The sequence below is a fragment of the Aythya fuligula genome, chromosome 5, assembly GCF_009819795.1.
Source record: "Aythya fuligula isolate bAytFul2 chromosome 5, bAytFul2.pri, whole genome shotgun sequence".
In the NCBI taxonomy this organism is placed as follows: domain Eukaryota; kingdom Metazoa; phylum Chordata; class Aves; order Anseriformes; family Anatidae; genus Aythya; species Aythya fuligula.
In genome coordinates this window covers 24,390,741-24,413,401 of record NC_045563.1, presented here as the reverse complement: position 1 = coordinate 24,413,401, position 22,661 = coordinate 24,390,741, and the positions used below count along the sequence as shown (strand labels likewise).

General features: G+C 34.6%; 1 protein-coding gene across 3 annotated transcripts in view; it reads left to right on the top strand.

Annotated features, from left to right (window-relative positions):
* The window catches only part of SLC25A21 (solute carrier family 25 member 21), a 251,729-nt gene that overhangs the window by 117,713 nt on the left and 111,355 nt on the right, over positions 1-22,661 (top strand). The window lies entirely within an intron of this gene.

Genomic DNA, 22,661 nt, shown 5'->3' with positions numbered 1-22,661 from the left:
CAAAGATGTCACTTTATTCCTTATCAGTCTGCTGTGACATTCTGGAAATTGTTCTGTAACATGGGAATAACACACTTTTTACTGATTTTGGTAGTTTAGATTTGAGCCACAAATGTAATGCCTATGAATGATGTCTATTCTTAATTAGTTATGTTGTAGAATAACCATGTTTGAGTAAGAGTTACATATGCTCGCAACATATCTTTTTCTTTTTTTTTTTTTTTTTTAATATTATTATTTTTATTCCAGCTTTGAGTTACCTGTCATTTGGCTAAAGAAACACAGTGTATTCAAATACAGTCATGACAAGGAGAAAAGCATAGAGAATAGGCATAACAAAGTGAAACAGATACGTGGGAAAGAGGACAATTCTAACCTACCAAGAAAATTGTCTGTGAGGTTTTCTGCATTTGTGAGATATTAGCTTAGTGTCTAATGCTAGAACCATTTTAATTTTCAAATTGTACAGTGGTCACAAACAACTGTTGCAGAACAGCCTCTGAATTTGCACCTGCTGTCTCACTATCATTTATTTTTGTAAATGGTGCAACTTGTTTATTGAATAGCAATTTGGCCAACTACAACAACCATAATGAACTGTGACCTAAGTGGCATTTTATTGTTAATTTATTTCAAAAATCAAAATTGTTTTCAAAGAGTTTGTCCTATAATATTCTTGTGTCAGGATTCTTGCTGATCGTAATATGCTTGAACATGCAGATAGTTTTGGAAGAATTCTCTTCAGTCAGAAAAATTTTCAGTGAACCTACGATTAGTGGCATTAATTAATAAAAGTTATTGTGACTTTTAATGAATATTTATCTAACTTAATTGAAAAAAAAACATACTAATCATTTAATTAATTACTGATTCTCTAATTAAAAGGTGGAAATAGGATATAATATATCATACATCATAATACATAATAATATATCAACAATTTCATGTCTTTTTTTCAATTATTTTTATAGTGTATCAAATTACTTCTTCAGCCAGACATATTACAGCATTTTCCTGAAAAATTTTTATTCATTCTTTTTTTGGGTGTATGCATGAGCCTAAAGGACCAGCTATTTAGGAAAACTGAGCACCCAAATTTTCAGGAAATCAATGCCTGAGGGTATACATAGATGCAGAACAACAAAAGAGGGTTGCTTTCTTCTAATGTAAGCAATGAACACACAGCAAATGGGTTTATGAACTTTTCTCTGAGTGATTATTCCTGAGTACCAGTAGTAGTCTAAAGAGAGTACCTGCCATTAAAAGGCTCGGAAACAGTAGGGAAGGGAACATCAGTGCAAAACAAACTAAGGGAGTCATCAGTGACAAAGAGAACACTTTCCAATGGAAAATCATTTCACACCATTTACTTAGCTCACAAATCCCAGAGAGAGAATTATTCGTAAAGACAAAACTTCAGTTTCCCTCCAACACCTTTCAGGGGTTCATGAGTGGTAGCTAAAAAAAAAAAAATTAAATTCATGAAGGATTGTGGTAAGTGAAGAATATTTGTAATTCACTTTGGTAAAACAGACATAGATTGTGGCATCTGGGATTTACCAGTATTGGTTCCCATTGATTTGGTTGTTTTTTCAGGTGTGATTTGTGGGTTGTGCATTGAGAAGATGCAGAACACTAGCTGCTATTGGTGAAGCTCATGCAGATAAAATCTCAGTAGCAAAACACTTGGGATTTTCTCAAGGTAGAATAGCAGGTGATCATCTTAACTAAATTGAAACTTTTCATGTAGTAGTGTTGAAGTGTTTTAGCTAATTATTTGAATCAAAGTACTTCTCATCTTTGGCTTTCATGTGCAGTCTAAGAATTTACTCAGGCAGTATATACTAAAGTGAATAAATGTGTGCAAGCTAAGTAAACAATGTATGTTTAGCTAGTTTTATAAATCCATGTTAGTGTTCCCTGTTCTAGATTTCCCCTGCATGTACCAATGTTGATTCTGATGCATTCTTGTTGGAGAAAACCTATTCTTCTACCTGCACAAAGGCCTTTCCAACTCTGTTACTTCTCAGTTTCTTCTGAATTTGAGAAAGAGAGAAAGCGATGTGTCCTATTCAGCATAATAAGATTTTCAGAGTGAAAAATGTTGTCCATTGAAACATGTAGTTTAAAAAGCTTGTTCTTCATGCCTTTTATTTTTTATTTATTTATTTATTTATTTATTTAATTCTAGATAAGTTTAGTGGATCTGTTCCATTAAAAATACGGCTACAAAATGTCTACACATTAGGGAGATTTCTTATGGCGCTAGTTGCACCTGAAAAAATAGTTTCATTTTCAGCACTAAATAAAAAGAGAACAGCATCGATGTTCATGGTCTTACATTTTAGCGTACTAGGTGAGAGGGCTACTTTTCAGAATGGTTGTCATGCCAGTTAAATATATATATATATATATATACATACAAAAAAACTTGTGAGCTTTCTAGAGCTGAACAGTGTGGCTGAGAGCCAGTATAAGTAAAATGTGTAGAAATGTAATGGCCTGGAGCAAGCTAATAAATGACAGTGTTGCATGAGCTTAGAATTGAGTTCTGCAGGGAACAACAAGAAAATGCAAGTCTTAAATATTTATTTGTGTTTTTGGAAGATACACAAAGTATTTTCTAATGCATTTGAGGGGAAAATGTCACCTTCAACTGAAAATAAATATGTTTCAATTTAAAAGAAAACAGTAAGTTATAAGTGCTAATAAGTGCTATTTTAATAGTGTTTGTGTTTTCTGCACACATCTAAGTTATATAGAAAGGGTTCAATATGAATCTACAGAGATGCAAACCTTATCAGGTGGACTTTGGTTCTGAAACATGGCAAATTACTATTCAAAATCTATTGAGTCCTGGTGGTTTAGTTTGTAAAAGAGGAAAAAAATCTCCACATGTTGTGATAGTGATTGGAAATGCAGTTGAGAACTGTAGAATACAATCCAACATCATTGTAAAATGCACTGTGCTTAAGTTAGAAGGTTTCTGTTCCTAGTATTTTAAACTTATTTCTCCATCAAAATTAATATTATTTTAAAGTGATAAGAGAGGCTTGTTTATTTTTCTAAAAAGGAATACTTTAATTCCAAACAATGTGTAAGAATGCAGTTGCTAAACTAATAGTTCAGAGAATTGTCTCACTTTCCTCAGAATTATTTTTTTGTTTGTTTCACAAAAAACAACAATAACAACAACAGCAACAAAACAGTTTTCCCGACATTTTTTTAGTCAGAAATGCAGTGCTTTCCACTACAGACTTGTACAATGATTACAAGTAGTCAGATGCAGAGGTACTAGACATTACTTTTGAGGAATCAGTGAAGGTTTCTTCATTGGGTCTCATGGTAGGAAATTAAATAGAAGTTGCACTCAAATAAATTAATGACCTTGCAAAATATACACGGTGTTTATTCATATACCTATGTATGTATCATTAAAAAATTGTGCTAAGTGGCTACACAGATGCTATCATCTCCAGACGAAGCACCAGGTTTCAATGCAGTTCTGCAATTCCATAGTGCAGGAGAGCTTTCTCATAAACTTTCATACTGGCATGGCCCCAGAGTAAGAGGCTCCTGGAGATGGTTATCTTCTGAAGGATTTCTTTGTTTTCTGTAAGAATTCTTAGAATTAAATCTGAATGAATAAAATAAATTTATATTTATAGGCGGTCCAAGGCAGGAACTAATAATCTACAAATTAAATATGTTGTTAATTACTATATCTGAGGCATTGTTTCAAATGTCGCATGAAAGGAACATACAAGGAATATTGAAAGAATTAGATACTAGAAAGTGAGTCTTCTCTCTGGCTGCTAAAGCCAAAATTTCCAAATAGTACAACCAACTTTTTCAAGTTTCACAGGATTTTTTGGAGTTATTTGATATTTCTCTTTACCTTGATTTTAGATGGCCTATGAGATGCCATATAAAAGCAAATATATAGATATTAAAGTGATAGCTACTTTTGACACATTAAGAACTGAAGTTCTGAATTGTGTTTTCAGGACTTAATTAAAAGTTTAATTTTCCTCAGTGTACTTATTAAGTCTTAAACAATCTTGATTTCAAACATTTACATTTTAATAACATAGGTGTCTATTATGGGAAACATGCTCTTAAAATCTGTTATAGAAACATATAAAATGAGTGTCTTAGATTATTTAATTTACAAGGTAAATTATTGATAATCATTATTTAATTATTTTTTAAAGCTGTGTATCTGTAAACATGGGGTATTTTCCAACTTTTTAGGTGCAAATGCAATTACTGTTTTAGCATCTTAAAAATAGCATATGTGCAATATTTTGTTCACACAGTATCTATAAGTTGTCTGCAATACTCACTACATCCAGAAAGAATCTTGGTTCCTAGAGTCAGAGCTAGAATCTTTATACTCAAGATGGTTTCACACAGCTCAGGGAGATCCAGAATCATGAGATGAAATGCTGCATGAGTTTTGAGGGAAAATTTATTATTTTGTGGAATAAAGACTTCTGAAAGCTTGTGAGTGAGATCTCTTAACTCTGCTTTTAGAGTAGAAAAAATATTGTAGAGTGATTTTATATCTGTAGCCCTAGCAATTGGATTTCAGTTCTAGGAGGCTTGTTATGAGATACTGTCATGGCAGCAGCTCTCCCTTTTGTGCTGGGTTGTGCACATAAACAGAAGGAAATATGCCTCTGAGTACCTTCCTACTAGAAGCACCAGCTGAAATGTCTGCAGTAAAATACTGGGCTAGTAACAGGAGTAGGAAGACATCAAGCTGTTAGGGTAGTATATTCCCCAGATAGGGAAAAGTCAACCATTCAGTTGGCAACACACCATCAGCTGGACCATGTATTTGATGGTTTGTAGAAGAATGAATTAAAAAAATGCTGCCTTGTCTATATGTAGGTGATATAGGATACTGGCCTCGTATACAGCTCTGTAAAACACATATGGATGCTTGTGCATGTACATGCAGGCATGCAAACACATATATGCTCATATGCGTACACGCTGACTTTACTTCAGACAGCTACCTTTTGATTCTGAAGTTTCCCTTCAAAAATCTTCAAAAAATATTGTTATCTTCCCTCATAAATGTAGGGATACCCCAGAACTTAGACTTTTGTGTGCTTACACATGCTTGGAATAAATGCAATAGTCTGGAGGAATTGTGTGACTATATAGGCAGAAGTCCATTTAATATAGCTGTTCAGTTATATGTTTAGATCAAGCTTTACAAACTCTTTGCTCCAAAGGGCACAATTAAATCTCCCTGGTGGCCACTCATGTTTTGAAATAAATCATTTTAAATTAGGCGCTTTTTTCTGAGATTACAGTAGAATCCAAAACACAGGTAGGCACCTTCCAAAGGCAAAAGAATTGACCCACAGTATTTGCATTTTAAAAAGGACAAAGAAAGATGAAGATCAGAGGGAAATATACCAGTAAAATATTAAACTCAGCCATAAGTATTGGCTTCTTTATTCAGTGTCTTTAAAAATATCACTGTGGATGCCATTCAACAAGTTGGTTTAAGCCATTTTTGTTTATCTTCATAATAATTCATCCTGCACAGTGGTGACAATGAAGAATTCACTTGCAGCACTTACTGCTATCTTTTTTAACACAATTCTTCCTTTTATAGTGACGTCAGGTAGGGTCATTACTCATTCCCTGAAACTATCACTCTGACAAAATTTATTCTTTCTGTTACCAGTTGGGAAACTGACCTGATGTCTCTTGTCAATTCAATAAATTAAAGTTACCATAGTTGTTCAAAATAAAATCTTATGTTCTGGAAAGAAAACTGTTAAAATGTAAAAGGAAAAAAATGTGCCCTTTAAAGAAAGTCCAAAACAATCTTTTACAAATGTGTTTGCACAATATGTGTTTTTTATTAACTATTTAAAGGACAGCAAAGCTAGATGACAGTTGATTTTGTGTCTACATCAGCGTGTGTAAAGGCTTGAGTATGAGATGCATTGTTCTTAGAAATGTAATGTGGTTTTCTTGAATAGTTTTCTGCATGATATAACTTGCTCAGTTGCTGTAGTGCCTAGATTTTAATTCTAGGTTGAACTAATCTTCATTAAATAATTTCCCAAATCCCTTTCAAGTTCTTGTCTTTATAAAATGTTGTATATAGCTTGGGTAACCAGCTAGGGTTATAAAAATGCTCTGTGTGATTCAGAGGTTATTACCCTGTCAGAGAACTGCATTGGAACATGACTAACTCTTGGAACCAACAACAATACTATATGTATGGTTATGTATGTAAGGTTCTCTAACTGTATAACCAGAATTTGTGCCTGTTTCCTGTGAGCCTTTATTTATTTTTTTTTAAAGAGTGCATTTTACCATGCTGTTGATACCACTTCTATTTGCTGAGATGCCATCACTTTTTTTTTTTCTTTTTTCTTTTTTTATTCACCGACAGTGTATTCAGGTATGGATATGGGTTCACTGATATCAGTGTTGTAAGCCTCTACCTGGGGAAAACCAACCACCCAACCAAGCAAACAGAAAAAAAAAAAATTGTCCTTTCCAAAAACTTTCCAAAAAAACTTTCACAGAACTTTCCAAAGTTCTGTGAATACAACTGTTTGCCTTAACTGGTCAGATGAGTGTGCTGAAATCTGATGATGAAACAATTTCTGGCAGTGCATGTTGTTCTGATTTTTAGCTTCTCATGGTATTTCTAGTAGTAAGCTGTTCTATGTCAGCATTTTCATAATAGGTGTTTCAGTGTGTGTTTGAGAGCTGGTATTACTGCTTCCTGTCATCCGTTGGCTGAAGTGCTTTTCCTGTATTGTTTATGGCTTCAGTGGTACAATAAGGCTTTGTCTGTGTGGCAGTGTCTGGGTCCTCAGATTCTTCCTTTTGGTGTTGTAATGGAATTACATACATGAGTGTGGTGTCCAAACTTCACTTGGACTTCAGTAAATCTCTTTTGAAACAAACAGAAAATTCAAAGCTGAGCAGCAGTCATGCAAGACACAGGCAAAATTGTAGGCTGGAAAATGCTGAACATAAAGTGCATACACTGGAAAGAGGAATTAGGGAACTAAAAACAAAATGGATTCATAGTTCTAAATATCTGTTTGTGCTAATTAAAATGCAAATTTTACTCAGTTGCAGTAAGCAAATTTTTTTAATGAGTTTTGGTTAATAAAAGTAAAATATAGCCTAATGTATCCTAAAATGATAGCTTACTTTAATTACTCTTCTGTAAATGACGCTTTGGTTGATTAAAAAACAACAACAACAACAATTTTAAATAATATCTAACTTTTAGAATCAAAATCACACATACAATGAAAATAGTAGCAAACGTTTAACACATTAAAACCCTAATTTTATGTAAGCATGTATTCCACTAATAGCAGGATTGTGGCTACAGGACTTTGGCTGTTCTCAAACTAATTTACCTAAGCCATGCCTAAGTCTTCAGTCTTACAATTTTTACATTAATTAAACATCCTGTGTTGAGATATCTTGCTCTATAGACAAGGGGAGGGTAGTGGATATTGTATGCCTGGACTTTAGCAAGGCTTTTAACAAAATGTCCTGCAGACTCATTATTGCCATATTAATGAGGGATGAGCTGAGTAAGTGGCCAATAAAGTGAGTGGAAAATCGACGGGATTGCCTGGATTGAGGTGTTGTGAACAGTGATGCAAAGTCCATCTGGTGGCCAGGAACCAGTGGTGTTGCTCAGAGATTGATACTGGGATAAGTAGTGTTTAATGTCTTCATTAATAAGCTGGATGATGGGATGGCGAGCATTCTCAGCATGTTTGTGGATGGGTGGTGCATCAAACTAAACTGGGTGGAGCAGAAGACCAGCATTTTCTAATGTCTGACTAAATGATGTCTGGAAATGCTTTGCAAACTAAATTATGCTATGATTTCATCCATTAATAAAAAGTCCATGATCAAGTAAGGAGCATAAAAAAATTAATTTATATTGCTTATAGTTGTCATCATCAATAGTTGTAATAAAAATGCTTTACATTCCTGTCTAAACTTTCAGTGTTGCAGGTGCTCATCACTGCAATGAACAAATGTCTCTTTGAGTGAAGGTGATTTCTAAGGCTGCTCCCCTTGTCTTCATAAAGGTCCTTTTTTCCACATAGCTGAATATGAAGTGGACACTGGGAGACTCTCTTCAGCCTAAGGGTTGGTGTTTGCCCCAGTTCACTGTATGCAGCTCTATATGTGGCTTTTGATCAAATCTGCACCACTGGTTTCTGCATAAGATCTTGTGTGCAATTTCACATATAAATACCATCTAACATTACTGAATTCCTTCTACTGTCATCAAGTCCTACAGCTTTCGCTTACCTTCCTCCAGTTACAATTTCTTTCTGAGATTTAGCTTTTCATTCCCCCATTCCATTTAATAGGTAGCCAGTCTCTGGTTGAGTGCCAGAAGATGCAGAGAATTGTGGAAATGAGGAACTCTGACGATATTTCAGAAATAGAAGACAGCAGTGGCTTCCTGACACAACAAAACCCCAATGTGGTATGGAAGTCATCTAGTCTGTAATCAATCATGAGTCAATCAATCAATCCTTTATTCACATGCTCTCCTACTGCCAGTGGTGTCATATAGCACCAGCAGGTGAGTTTCACATTAGCTCAAGAACTATGGGTTGCCTCTTCTTTTCCTTTGATATCACATTGACACTGTTCAGAGAATTAGTCCTCAAGTAGATCAAGTAAGTGCACTGGCAATTAATTTACATGTAAATGAACACTTGTCAAAAATTAGAGCTTGTATTACAGAAATAAACAGGGGTTACAGAATCATAACTTCTTTTATGGTTTTATTTTGTTCCGACAAAAAAAAAAAAAAAAAAAATCATTGTTTATAAAACAGAAGAGATGTGTCTTCTGTGAGAAAGATCTTTGGGAATTCAGAGTTACTTTCAGCATACTAGAACAAGGTCATTTGTGACCTGACCAATGAAAATCTGTTCCTCACAGGAAAAGGTTCAGAATATCTATCAATTCAGTCAGTAGCAGTAAGTCCTCATACTTTCAGTGGAAAATTATTCCTTCATAACTGGTTGTATTTATGTTTTTAAGACATTTGGTTCTTGGCAACTTCATTACCAACCTCAGTGCCTTTGTTGGAGGATTATTCTTCTATATACACCTTTTGTCCTTTTTTTTTTTTTTTTTTTTTTTTTTTTTTGTGAGTTTGTTTGTAGTTTTTTTAAAGTTGGCAAGCTGTTGATACAATTAAGTTTTGGAAAGGAGAGAGGGTGTTAGTGCCTGAAAACGATAAAGATAGGTTAACTCTTGACGTGGTTTTGTATGTTGACATTTCCCAGTTAATACATGGCTTCATAGTAGATTTCTCTTGAAACTTTGCCATGATATACTGCCAGCAAATGGGAGTGGTGAAAAATACTGGGAAGACCAGTGACTGCTAAAATAACACAAAATAGTGATTCTGTCATCACCTGTTGCCACAACAGAGAATTCAACAAAAAAATACATGCACTATGAAGACTCTAGAATATTCGACTGCATTTTGTATAGAAGTCATGTTCAAGAAAATGGTTTATCTTTTTTTTTTCTTTCATCCATAAGTACTTGGTGAGACTGTGTTTTAGTAGCCTGAAGTAGTGTCCAGTTCCTTATTGCTATATGTTAGCTGATTTTGAAATGCTAGAAAGTTGGATTGGCTTAAACCAATAAATAAATGTTTACAAGCTTCAGGGGAAATGTTGGACAGCAACAAATTAAAAATGAGTTTGTGGTGGTTGTTTGTATTTTTCTTGCACATGCAAAAGTATTCAATTTCTTGTTAGGTGTGTTAAGTACTATGAAAACAGTGAGGACTGCCTGCAAAGGATAAGTACAAAATTTTTAATGAAAACCTGTATCTCAAAGTGGCATGAGATCTACCTAATTTTAACAGTAATACATTCTTTTTTCATAGTGTAATTCTGTAATTACTGATAGAGACAAAACAGAAAAAAATGTATTTGGAAAGGTCATGAATATGCAAACACTGGATGAAAATCTAAGCTTACACAGACTTAAATTCTTTTTTTTTTTTTTTTTTTTTTTTTTTTTTATTTAAGTGTTTATTACAAGGCATCTCATTTTGGCCATGCTAATTTAGCTAATTTTGGCTGTGTAAAAAAAAAAGGTTTTCTGTTCTGTAAATATTTTGATACAGCTATATTTGATATTTTCATCACAGTTTTTTCACAAAAGAGGAAAAAATCCCATCAAATTTAATCTTTGATATTAAAGACCAGGAGGAATGAAGAAAATGCCATTTGAGTCTAAAGTTATGGCAACTGGATTGAGAAAAATATTGTCTTAATTATGATTTTCTATAATATTCTTTGTTAAACAGTAGAAAGAACCACTACATTTGTACAACAGAAGTATACTTATAGTCTTGGATTATATCATATATGTGTTTTTACTAGTCAGGGAACTGGATAGTTCAGGTTTTCATAATAGTTTTGTTCAGTTTTACATTGCAGCAACTAGTGGAGAGGTTGAAAAAAAAAAAAAAAAAAGCTATCTTGATGTGAGCCACATCTTTTTTTTTTTTTTTCAGAAAAAAAAATGCAACATTCAACTACAGATTAGCAGAGGTGGTGCTACAAAGCCACTTTGTAAAACTAAGATGGACAGAGTTTCATATTTTTGTTACAGCAGTTGTTCAAACCATTATAACCTAATTCTGATATTTTTTTTCTTTTATCTGTGGTCAGTTGTCTCACTCTCCAGCTAATGACCGCCCAATACTGAGTTTACCCCAGATGGCAAAATAGCTATTATTTTTGCCAAATTTCATGTGTTTGCATGTACTACATGTAGAGTAATGTAGGGTATGTTCATATTCAGAAGTAACATTTTACAGTATATACACTTTATTCTTGAGTATGTTTAATTTACAATTAATCATAGAACTTGAGCAAATGATGGGAACAAGGATTAATATTCTTTGATATTTCTGAAATGTTTCGGTTCACACCAGAGTGAATGTGAAGCTGTTGAAATTTTGTGTGGGAAATAAGGAAGAAACTCACCCTAGGACAGGGTGACTTTATGACTGGCTGGTTCACCTCAGAGTAAAGATCTCACATTATGGATTTTGCACTTTTAGTTTTTCATAGCATCGTTGAGTTGAGCAGCCATTCCAAAGCAGGCTGATCTAAAGTTCTTGTTCTCTGGTTATTCCATGGCTTACCAGTATATTTTCGACAAGGTTGTATGTTTTTTCTTTAACTACTGAGTATATTTTTAGCCAGAAGAATGATTTAGTTTCATTCATTCCAAAGAAAAATAAGGCTTTACTCTGCAATGTATAAAGGCTTTTTAATGTTAATCTTTTAGGAACATTTACAATCCTGCTATTAGGTATGTCTTTAAACCAAATTTTCCTTGAGGTTTTTAATACTTTGTGTACAAAGTTCTAGTCTAAAATTTTTAGGTTGAAGATGACGTATTTTCAGGGTAACATGATGTACTGCATAGAAAGTTACTATTATCTGTATTACACATTTACCATTACTATGCCAATTTCTATTTGAGTTCTTTGACCTGAACAGGAACTGGTACTGTCATTTCATTATTTGTGCATCTAGTTACCTCATTATATGACTATACTGATGGTACAAAAAACAGTGGAAAATATCAGTGTCTCATTAATAAGTATTCAAATATTCTTTACTTTAGAAATTATTTTATAAAATAAGCATGCAGAATTAGTTCTTAAACCCACTTTATTTTATTTTGTTTAGGCATGTTTCTCCGTTAGCTATAAATGCAAGTAGATAAGACTCCTGTTTTAAATCGGATCTCTTAAATGAAAGATGCACGCCTCTTGAAATCAGTGATTAATAATTAAAGCTTTCAACTGCACAGTTTGGGTCAAGTGCTTTGTATGATACTAGAAAAGAACTTTGTGAAGAGTAAAGTTGAGGTGTAACAATAATCCCTCAAGGTTAATATTTTGGAAGAAAGCTGCCCCTGTGCACTGCTCAGAAGAGTTTTTGTGAAGAATAAAATCTGTCTTCTAGCCACACCAGCTTGCTAGCTACTGTACATATATTGAGGCAGGCTACTTGGCTGTTTATGTACCTCCCCACTACTGTGTTTGAAAGAGTACTAAATTGTTTGGAGATGTGATTAATTAAAACTTTCTTAGGGAAGTCTAAAAGGTTGACATTTTGGAAAAGAATATGGATGTTATAAATTGCTGTTGCATACACAGAAAGAGATCTGGGGATAATTTTGACTGCAGAATTAGTTACTCTACTTTGTATAAGTAGAGTAATGTAATGGACCAAATCCAAAACCAGTTCACCTCAGTGGCTTTATATGATGCCTTGTTTGACCAGCTATCAATATGTTTGGTCATTTAGCATACGCTCTAACCTTTCTAGTAAACTTATTTTATTCTCTAAGTATCTTGGGTTGCTGATACAAGAGTTTACTGCAGCCCTGACTACTGGGCTGTAATGAACAAGATCTACATACTAATCCTTCAATAGAGGAAGAATTATCCCCTTATTCAAAATCCTACTGGAATCTGGTGTGCATTCTGTGCTAGGTAGAGAGATATCTAAGCAATGGGGTCTATATTACAAAGAGTACTGAGAAGTGCAGATAGACACATGACTTTAAAATATCTCATAGCCCTTGTGTTACAATGAGCTGTTAGTATCAAGGGATACGTGCTTTATTCAAAACTTATGTACTCAAAAATACATTTATTAGAATAAAACCTTCACATTGCATTTGTGTCAATGCAAAGGTTTTCGTATTCTCTTGACCATGCTCTTCAACTTGATAGTAATGAAGACAGCATGGACAAACTTAAAATGCATGTTCAGTAGATCTGAAAGTCTCAGTATTATTTTTATTTAAATGTTACCAGCTCTGCTGATTTCAACAGATAGTTTTCTATACTAGCCTACCGATTTCTCCTTGTAATCATTTACCAGAGCATTCTTGAGAACGAAATAGTCAATATGTAGTTAGTTAGTCCAATGAACTGGGGAACTCCCAGTTCATATCCATGCTACTCAATTTATTGAAGTGCCATCTGTTTTTATACCGATAGCACTACAGTAAGCAGTCAGATTTAAAACATTGTTGATTACTGAATGGAAGCATTAGGAAGGATCTCTTTCCATCTTTTACTTCTGAACTGCTGTTTGAGATCCTAGAACAATCCTAACCATTTGGATTTAATTTCTTTAACACCAAGAGAATGTATGGTAGGAGTTATTTTGCTGTCTCTATAGGTCATTTGGGTCATAATGGTATGTAAAAGGATTTTGTCAGGCTTATAAGTGGATTTTTAACTTCTGTTAATCATGGAGTGGCCACAAACTACTTAGTGAAGTATGTCATAAACCTGAAGCATTTCTGGTGGCCCTACTTCATTCCAAACCTGGGATGAATATTCAAGCTGTTCAAAATTTGAAGGACCCAGAGGAACTGAAGGAAGAAATTTGCACCCACTGTTTGGACTATAGCCATTCTACATGATAGCTCCAGTAAGGACAACAATACTGCACCAGCCAAAGTGGTGCTTGCTTGCCTTTTGGTTTTCTATAGGATTTCTGTAGGTTTTCTGTAGGTTTTCTTGTTGTGTGATATTTACTTACTGCAACACTGAGTAGTACAAAAAGGACCATAAGTAAATAACAAATCTAAGTTCAGGAACCACCCCATTTTTGACTCTCCAAATACTGAGCAATTTGTAAATTTGGCAGATAAAGCCAAAATCATTTTTCCTCAGGTAGTAGTTCCAAAGTAAGACCAAAGATTTTTTAAAGGTTCAGTATTAAATATTTTAAACTTAAATTTTTTAGTAACTCTTAAAACAGTACAGTCCTCAAGGACAGGTCAGAAGGCTTATAGACTGTTGAATGCATGACAAAGAAGCCATAAAGAATCTGGTCAGATGTAGCTAATTAAAGGTAAATGAAGGACAGCTGCTTTTTATGTTTCCAGCACATCTTTGATCTGCTCTACCCCTCGGACCTCTGTGGACAAGGTAGTTAAATACAAACTAGGAGGCCTATTTTAAAGACATTAAAGCCCTCAGGGGCAATCGAGTGACAGTCCAAGCAACCATAAGCTGTTTGCTTTATTCATTACAGAACTTTAAATGTGTCAAGAAATAGAATACTGTCCATGCTCTTAGATCAGCATTAGCAATGAAGATTACAATAGCTCTGGGACATATGAATGGGCAAACTTCTTATGAAAACAAGTTTATTGAGAAGCATTTTACTATAACAGCAAAGAAAATATAGGTTACACATTTTCATTGCAGGTATATTGATTCAATATGCATTGAAATATCTGAAACTGTAGTGACACAAACATAGTATAACCTGGTGCTGACCTCAGTGGTCCCTTCAGTCATGTTTTAAAAACTTCCTTTTTTGGACACAAATGATGGAAAGAACATGTCATCTGTGAGTGACATAATAGTACGTAATACTTGCTGAAGAATTTATGGACAATTTACCCACTATATAGCCTTTCACTTGTGTCTGGAGACTCAGATACTCAGTTTGTAAATTGCAAGTGTTTATTTTATAAGTCAACACTTTAATGTTAATACAAGATCATTAAAGGAAGTAGAAAGACTAAATAAAAAAAAAAAATAAATCAGTTATACAAATAACTCTTTATTGCTAATCATTTCAGTAAAAGTGATTTTGCCCAGAACTATTTATTTATTTTATTTAGAATTGCTTGTTATGTTTGTTATGTTATTATTGTTATTGTTATGTAATTTGGAATTGAATGGAAATTAAGGTGAAGCAAATTTCTGTAACATTCTAAATGGTGACTTGCGGAGATGCATATTACATCGCCTTACTAATATTTAAGAAATTAGAGAAACTGGTAATTTTAGTTTCTTTCTTTTTATTTATTTTTTTTTAATGTGTCTTCATTCCTTTAGAAGAAGCACAATAATTTATGCCACTTGAGGAAGTAGTATGTTTCTGAGCTTTCTGGTATGTTCTCTACAATGTTTTTCTCCATTAGCATTTGTGCCAGTACCTGAATAGCCTAGTACCTGAATGCCAGTGCCTAGATGAGCACTGAGCAGTTTAATGGAAACACTTTACAAGATTCACTGAGCTGTATTCCAGGCAAAAGTAAGTATAAAGATGTGGATATTGCTGGCAGAATGAGCATAATATACTGATTTAGCTGATTGTTCCAAAACATTGTGAAAAGCAAATAATGAATAAATTTGTGCTAAATTTAGAGTAGTTTGCCATGCATACTTTCAATGTTTTATCTAGATATATATTTTTTCCCAGAGGCAAGAAATATATTAGTAAAATATTATTATTTTTTTTTTTACTAAGTACAAGATTGAAGCATTTTGTGTGTCTGGTGGCTTACTTACACCAATTTTACTTGCAGTGGATTTACATGTATCAGCTTGGCTGTGTGTTAGATTGAAAAATAGAAAAAACTTGTTGTATGGTAGAAAGCCTGCATAGATTGACAAGGTCATGTATCTTCAATTTCAAGATACCATAAAGATAATACAAAAAGGGAGTAAAATATAATAAATATTATTTTTAAGACAACCTTTATTATTATTATTATTATTATTATTATTATTATTATTATTATTATTATTATTATTATTATTATTATTATTATTATTTATTTTCACCACATACCAGGTCTTGAAGAAAAAGATTAAGATCTTCCCCATATATTCCTTACTTACATATACTGCATTGCAAATGGTGATTTATTACTACAGTAACCTCTTACTACTTATATATTCAGGTGGCTTCACAAGGTGGGATTTGCCCTTTCAAAGGCTATAAATGCATATAAATATTTATGCATATAAACATATCATCACAATGCATTTCATCAGGTAATAATAATGGACCTTATACTATGATTATGCTTTTTTACTAGGCAGGGATCAGTGAAACTGTGCAGATACTAGACAAGCATTGTCCGCACCTAAGATGAGCAGTTTAGACTTTATGGTGTGAGTATGCAGCATGACCACATTTCTGGGTCTGTGGATTGGGACTTCAGAAGTTGAAGGGGGCTTACGCTGAGCAGCAGCTAGTCTGGATGACATGCTGCCCAAAACACTCATTTCCAGCTCCTGTCTTCCATGCACCTAGGATGTGATTCTCCATCGAGTAACATTTACTTGAAACCTTGAAGTTTAACATCCTAGTTTGCTATGCAATCAAGAAGCTCTCATGAATTCAACAGAGGCTGAATTGCTTTTGTGGAGAGAGATCTGAGAACACCCTACAAGCAGATTCTGGCCATTTTCATCAGAGGTGTTATGGAAAAAGCATCAGCCTCTAGCTGAAGTCCTGTGGTTTTTTTTGAAAACCAGACAATCACTGTTCCTGCTATTCCTGTTTCCAGAGAGCAGTGCTGCACTGATGGGTTGCATCTGTTAAGGGAACAGTTGCCTAACAAGATATTGAGCATGACCCAGCTCCTCCTGTAAGCATGCAAAAACCTTCTTCTAAAATGCATTAGGTAATGATGGTAAATCATGAGCTCCTCCTGGGATTAATTGTGATCAGCTAACACATTTTTAAACACAGGCATCCTTGTCCACACCAGGGGAAAAATTATATTCAACATCTTGTTTAATTAACATGTTTTCTAGTATATTTTCTCAGTGTAGACTAGGTCTCTAAGGAAGAATGACTCACAAATGCTGCATTGCCATTATGGAGTATTTTTTTGGAGTAACATCCTATTTCTTCACGTTTTCTAAGGAAAGCATTGATTTGACTCATTACCTAAAAGGTTAATTAATGTTTGTGAGAAGCTCCAGAGTACCATTAGTTAATCTCATACCACAGTGCTAAATAGAATCTTGGGCAAGAGTTAAAATAAATGTCTTTTTTTTAAGTGAAAAAGACGTAGGTCTTTTCCAGCATATCCCATGTATACTGGTCTATGTTTTTCCTTGGAACCTACATAACACGTACTACAATTCGGAAGGGCACAATATGTGACTATTTCCCTGGAAAAGCAGTGAGCTGCCATTTATATTGCAGTGAACCTAGAATTTGGTTGTCTTTTATGAGAGAGATGTACCCTTACAGAACAGATAAAAGCTGTATGTGTCTGTGAAGATGCAGCAGGACAATGGGCTAATAAAAATTAGCCTGTATAGAATTGACAGCAGGGATACTTTTCTACAGTCTGATTGTTCAAGCAATGCTGTTATAATCAGCAAGAGGTTCCACACTTCATCTTGTCAAAAAAAAAGTGTTTTAGCTAACAGACAAACAGACTTAAGAAGAATATGTCATTGTTTTTATTAGGATACAAAGATCAACACAAGCTTTTGTCTGTCAGACATATATTCTCAGAAGGAAATACATAGTATGCATAAAATATTTATGATCATTTCTTACATTGTAACTCTATCTATGCAAAAGCCAAAAGAAATACAAACTGTTCCAGCTATACAATATACAGTGCCTGATGTGTTTATTGCTACACTTTCTATGACCAGTCTCCTTTCTGTTGTGTTTCTCCAGTGACTGTGTTATTCCAGGGAAATGAGTAACACAAGGGTAGGAGGGTGCATAATGACTTCTGCGCTGCAGGGGGTTGTCTGAACTAACACACATGGATCATGCTCTGCACCTCCTCAATCTGTGTTGGAACACCCTTTCAGGGTGCATTTTGCAGAAAACATGTAGAAGGTTAACTACTTGAGTTTCTTTGGTAGACATATCACTGTGTGTCACAGACACTTTACATTTGTGATTTCATAATCTTGAGGGTTGAAGAAGAGCTAAAGGCAAGAATTTGTCTCATAAGGAGGATCAAATCATAATGATTCTATTCCTATCTGTGCTATTTAGGAAGTACTGTTAGCTAGATTTCATTTTTCTCCCTACTCAGTGAATAGGTGAAGCACAGAAACACTTGGGAGATGAGGAGAGCTATAGTCCTGTGTGACTGAAATCTTCACTTTTTGCCAGATGGAGAATTAGAGCCTTTTTAAAACAGAGCCATAGTATTATCAGGTCATATTATATGATTATTGATACAAGATTTGTTTGTTTGATGGAAAATAGGAACAAAGAGCAAAGGAACTCAACATATGCACCAGTCACCACAATGTATTCTTTGAAGAGAAGTAAACAAAAATTGCCAATTTGAAAGTTTAAGTGTGAATCCTGTAGAGGGGAATGTAGCGTAATCCATAATGGGAAACAGTTTGAAAATAGGCTATGCTAGCTGGAAAAGGGAAAAATCTCTAATGAGTAGGGTTGCACTGGAGGGTCAGTATTTTTTAACATATTATTCCCTCCACAGGCTTAGTTAATCAGCAGTGTGTTTCACATAATAGAACCCTGGACTCCCTTCTTGGTTGTTGATATTGCACTTGTGTACACTCAGAGGATGTCAATGATGACAGCTGGTTATTTCTTCTATGCAGAGATTTTGATTATGTCTTGCTTTATGGTTAGTATCAAGTTTTCACAAGGAATGTTTTCCCACCCAGAAGACAACAAATGTTGGACTGCCCTGGTAATTGTTCTTTCCTATACTTCCTTTGGGCTCTTGTTCAGCTTGTTGGATCTGAGTTGTTTTTGAACAGAATTAGGCCATCATAAATCACTCTGGGTTAGTTCACATGTGACATCACCAAGGAGACCCGATGGGACCATTGGAATACATTTTTGAACAATCTATCTGTAGCAATGTTAACTACTTTATCATGAAATAAAGTCGGTAAACAGTAGTCATTACAGTGAAACAAGTAAAAATACATTACATCGTGATATATCAACTCAGCAAATTAGATTTTCATAGTGCTAATTGAATTTATCACAAAGGTGATAAATATTAGTTGAAGAAAAAGCAATATATTTTATTTTATTGGCCACATCTCAGAGTACTTGTAATTTAGTAGGGCCACCACACTTTCTGGGCAGGCTATCAAGTAGGATGTTGTAATGATTTGCATGACTACTATAGTAGATGGAAAAAATATAGCTTGTGTTTGTAGCCATTCCATTAGTGTCTTGCACAGTGTGTGCTCCTCTGGTGCTCTTCAGAGAGCCATGTAATCTTTTGAAGAGTTCTTTCTGGTGAAATCAAGTAATTATATACCATTTAAAACCTAGTGTGTAATTAAATGATGAGACAAAGGAAAGACTGAGAAAGGTAGATAACCAATAGAATCCTGAAGTTATCAAAACAGATCACTTGCCAAAGACCTTGGAATTCATCTGATTCAGTTGCTGGAAGAATGCCTGAATTAAAAATTATCCTATGAGGACCAAGAAAATAGAGCCAAATTCTGGCAATGTACACTTTTCTCCCAAAGTGGACATTAATGCTGCAAAAACAGAATAGGGTGAACAACCCTGGCCCTGTGCTTGGCCCCCTACTGTAGGCCGTGTCTGCCAAAACAAGATGGAAGAGATCAAAAACTTGGAAGGGGTCAGGAGGGATAAAACAGGGAGTGAGGGGAGGAAAAGTTGGAAAAGGAGGGTATTTGGAAAGGAGAAAACTTGTAGGCTATGCCCCCTGCCAGCACTGAAACACTCGATTGCAGCTCCACTTGTAAAGCACCTGTTGGCATCTGTGGAATATTTTATAGGTTTTGGGACAGAATCAGAACAGAAAGCTTACAGACTGTGTTCCCTTACATGACGTGTGATTTGTTCTTATTTTAGCAAAATAGAAGCCATTCCTGGGTGATAATTATGGCAATAAATATACCTGTTCAGAAATAAAAACTACAACTCTTGCTTTCCAGAAAAAAAATATTTAAAATATTGAATTACATGGTTTTGAAAGACTGTCCTTACTACTAATATTAATACTCTATGGTTGATCCAATGTATATTGTCTTCCTTTTTTCCAAAACTGAAATGTTGCATGGAGAAGAGAGAAAATATGATAAAAACAAGGGTCAAATAATAGTTTGATACTCTTTCAAATAGAATGGCAAATAGCTAGGTGAAAGAGGTTATCTGTCCAGTTTTATGTTTTGCAAGCTTTATATATGAATGTAACAATATAAAAGTGGGAAAATTGTTTATGTTAATTGGAACTCTCATCAAGTATTTTATGCAAAGAATTAAATTTAAACATTTTAATATCTTTGCAAACTTTTGCATAAACTCCTGCTCAAATGCATTTAATTGAGAATGTTATAATTACAGCTTATGCCCTCCTGTGACTAATTCAAAAAAATTACACACATATTGCATATATTGGCTAACTTTCCTTTAACTATAATGAGAATTTTCCCTTTGCTAATGCTTTGGTTCAATGGAAAAGAGCTTATTTGATAAGAACGGTATTACTCAGGAAGTTTGGATAAAGTTGAAATAGAAAATAGATAATGTTTTGAAATTTAATCCTTTCTTACATAAACTTCAAAATAGTAATAATAAAATAAAACTGTTTTCCTATTATACTTGAACTACTACCTTTAGTAGTTCTAAAATGGAAACTGTAAGCCTCATTTAGATATATAATCAGTAATGAAAAAAGCAACTCAATTTCTGATACTGCAGTGTTCGCTGCCCAGGCAGAGCCTGACTCCTGAATGAAGCCCAACAAGACTCTTTTTGCATCAAGTCTGCTGCAAAACAGGGCCAAAATGCAAATTTCATTTGCTTCAGTAGTAATAGTTGGTGGGGGGAGAGTAGGGGGAGGCATTTCAAATTTCATGATATTTTCACTTTTGTGTAAAGTGAAGTAATTCAGGAGCCTAGCATGTAATAAATTGTTTTTAAGTTTTAGAGACTGTTAACTTTAGTAAACCAAGCCATATTCTGTGCCATTAAAATAAGAGGATAGGATCTGTACCAAAAGACAGTGGCATATGATGAGGAGAGCACTAGTGGAACTTAACATGGGCTTCTGTTAGTCTCTCTGGTATGTGTAAAGAAAGGTCTTTGAAGATATTTCTACCCTGAATAAGAATGTTTTTCCTGAATCAAGTTCCGTCTTTCCTATAAAGAGAGACTGAGAGTTGGGGTTGCTTAGACTAGAGAAGAGAATGCTTCAGGGAGATGTTATAGAAGCATTCCAGTACTTAAAGGGAATCTACAAAAAGAGACTCTATCAGGGTTGTGTAATGATAGGACAAGGGGTAATGTTTTTAAACTGAAAGAGAATAGGTTTAGATAGATATTAGGAAGAAATTCACATAAAGGTGTAGGGCACTGAAACAAGTTGCCCAGAGTAGCTGTGGGTGCGACATCCTTGGAAGTGTTGAAGACCAAGTGCAATGGGGCTCTGAGCAACTTAGTCTAGCAGCAGGTGTCCTGCCCATTGCAGAGGACCACTGGAACTGAATGGTCTTAACGTCCCTTCCAACCTAAACCAAATTCTGTGATTCTACAATTCTATGATTAAGATTTTTGGAAGTTTAGCCATGAGTCACAAAATACACACTCTGTATTACAAGTGGTTGCAATTATTCTTGCTAAAATAATGAATAAGTGAAACAGATGCTTTGAAACATTATGATCAATATGGTCTTCAGAAACAGTTTTTGCATGTTATACCATTAAATTTATTACTCTGGGTAAAAAGTGCCATGGAAGCTTATTAGTCATAATAAGCTAGGGCACAGAAAATTCAAAGATATGGTCATCTAGTTTCTTGGATGTACAGATACAGTTTTTCTCAGTAGTTCAAAATCCTTTAAAATTTGTGCAGTTGTTTTTGTCACCTCTTTATATGAAAGATCTCAAAATATATTTTTACTGTTATCTTGTTAAATACATGTTCTTCTTGTATGTTTTCTGTTTGAAGTGAGAGTGATATATAAATGGACAAGGATGTAGGCAAGCCTAGCAAATGTAAGAAAATGTAGAGAAGCTCAGAAGCTCTCTGAAGTAATGGAAGGTGGCATATGCCATGGAGCAGGAGCAAAATGTGGGTGATAAAATTCTGGACTTCTAATGAGACGGCAGGTGGGTGGAAAACAGTAATGGAACCAATTTTAAAGCCAGTGGTGGCAGGTGCATAAGGGATTTTCCAGATCTCTTTTTTCCTCAACATTTTCCACTTTCTATCCACATCCTCCACTCCTGAACATGGAAAGTCCCCAGAATGTGAATTGGGGTGATGGGTGGGGAGACGGGAAGGGGAAAAGCCTGGACAGCTCATCAGTGTCAGCTCAAGAGTGGGACAGGATGAAGAACCAGCAAGGCCACAACCCAAATAACCAGCTCAAAAAACAGCTGTTATTTTTATACCAAGTTCATCTGAACCCCCAGCACTGTGTTGCATAATAACAGTCAGTATCTTTAGGGGTTAGTTTTGTACGACAAAGAAGCCAGTGCTAACCTGAACTGCCCTCCTTCACTACTTTCAGCAGTACTTAATATATTTATTTATGATGCCTGTCCAATATGCCTGGTGTTCTTAAGGCATAAAGCTAAGTAAAAACAATTAATAAAATTATCACATAGCCTATGTCCTCACTTTCCCCACTGCAGTAAGCAACTATCACTGGGTACACTGTCTAAAATCTCTGAAGGTTCCAATACACTACAGAAGAGTATGTTTAATATATGAGATATTTTAATGCTGTAACATCAAGGATACGTTTAGGTTTTTACTTTACTTTTCAAACTTCAAAAACTGTTGGAGTCAATGAA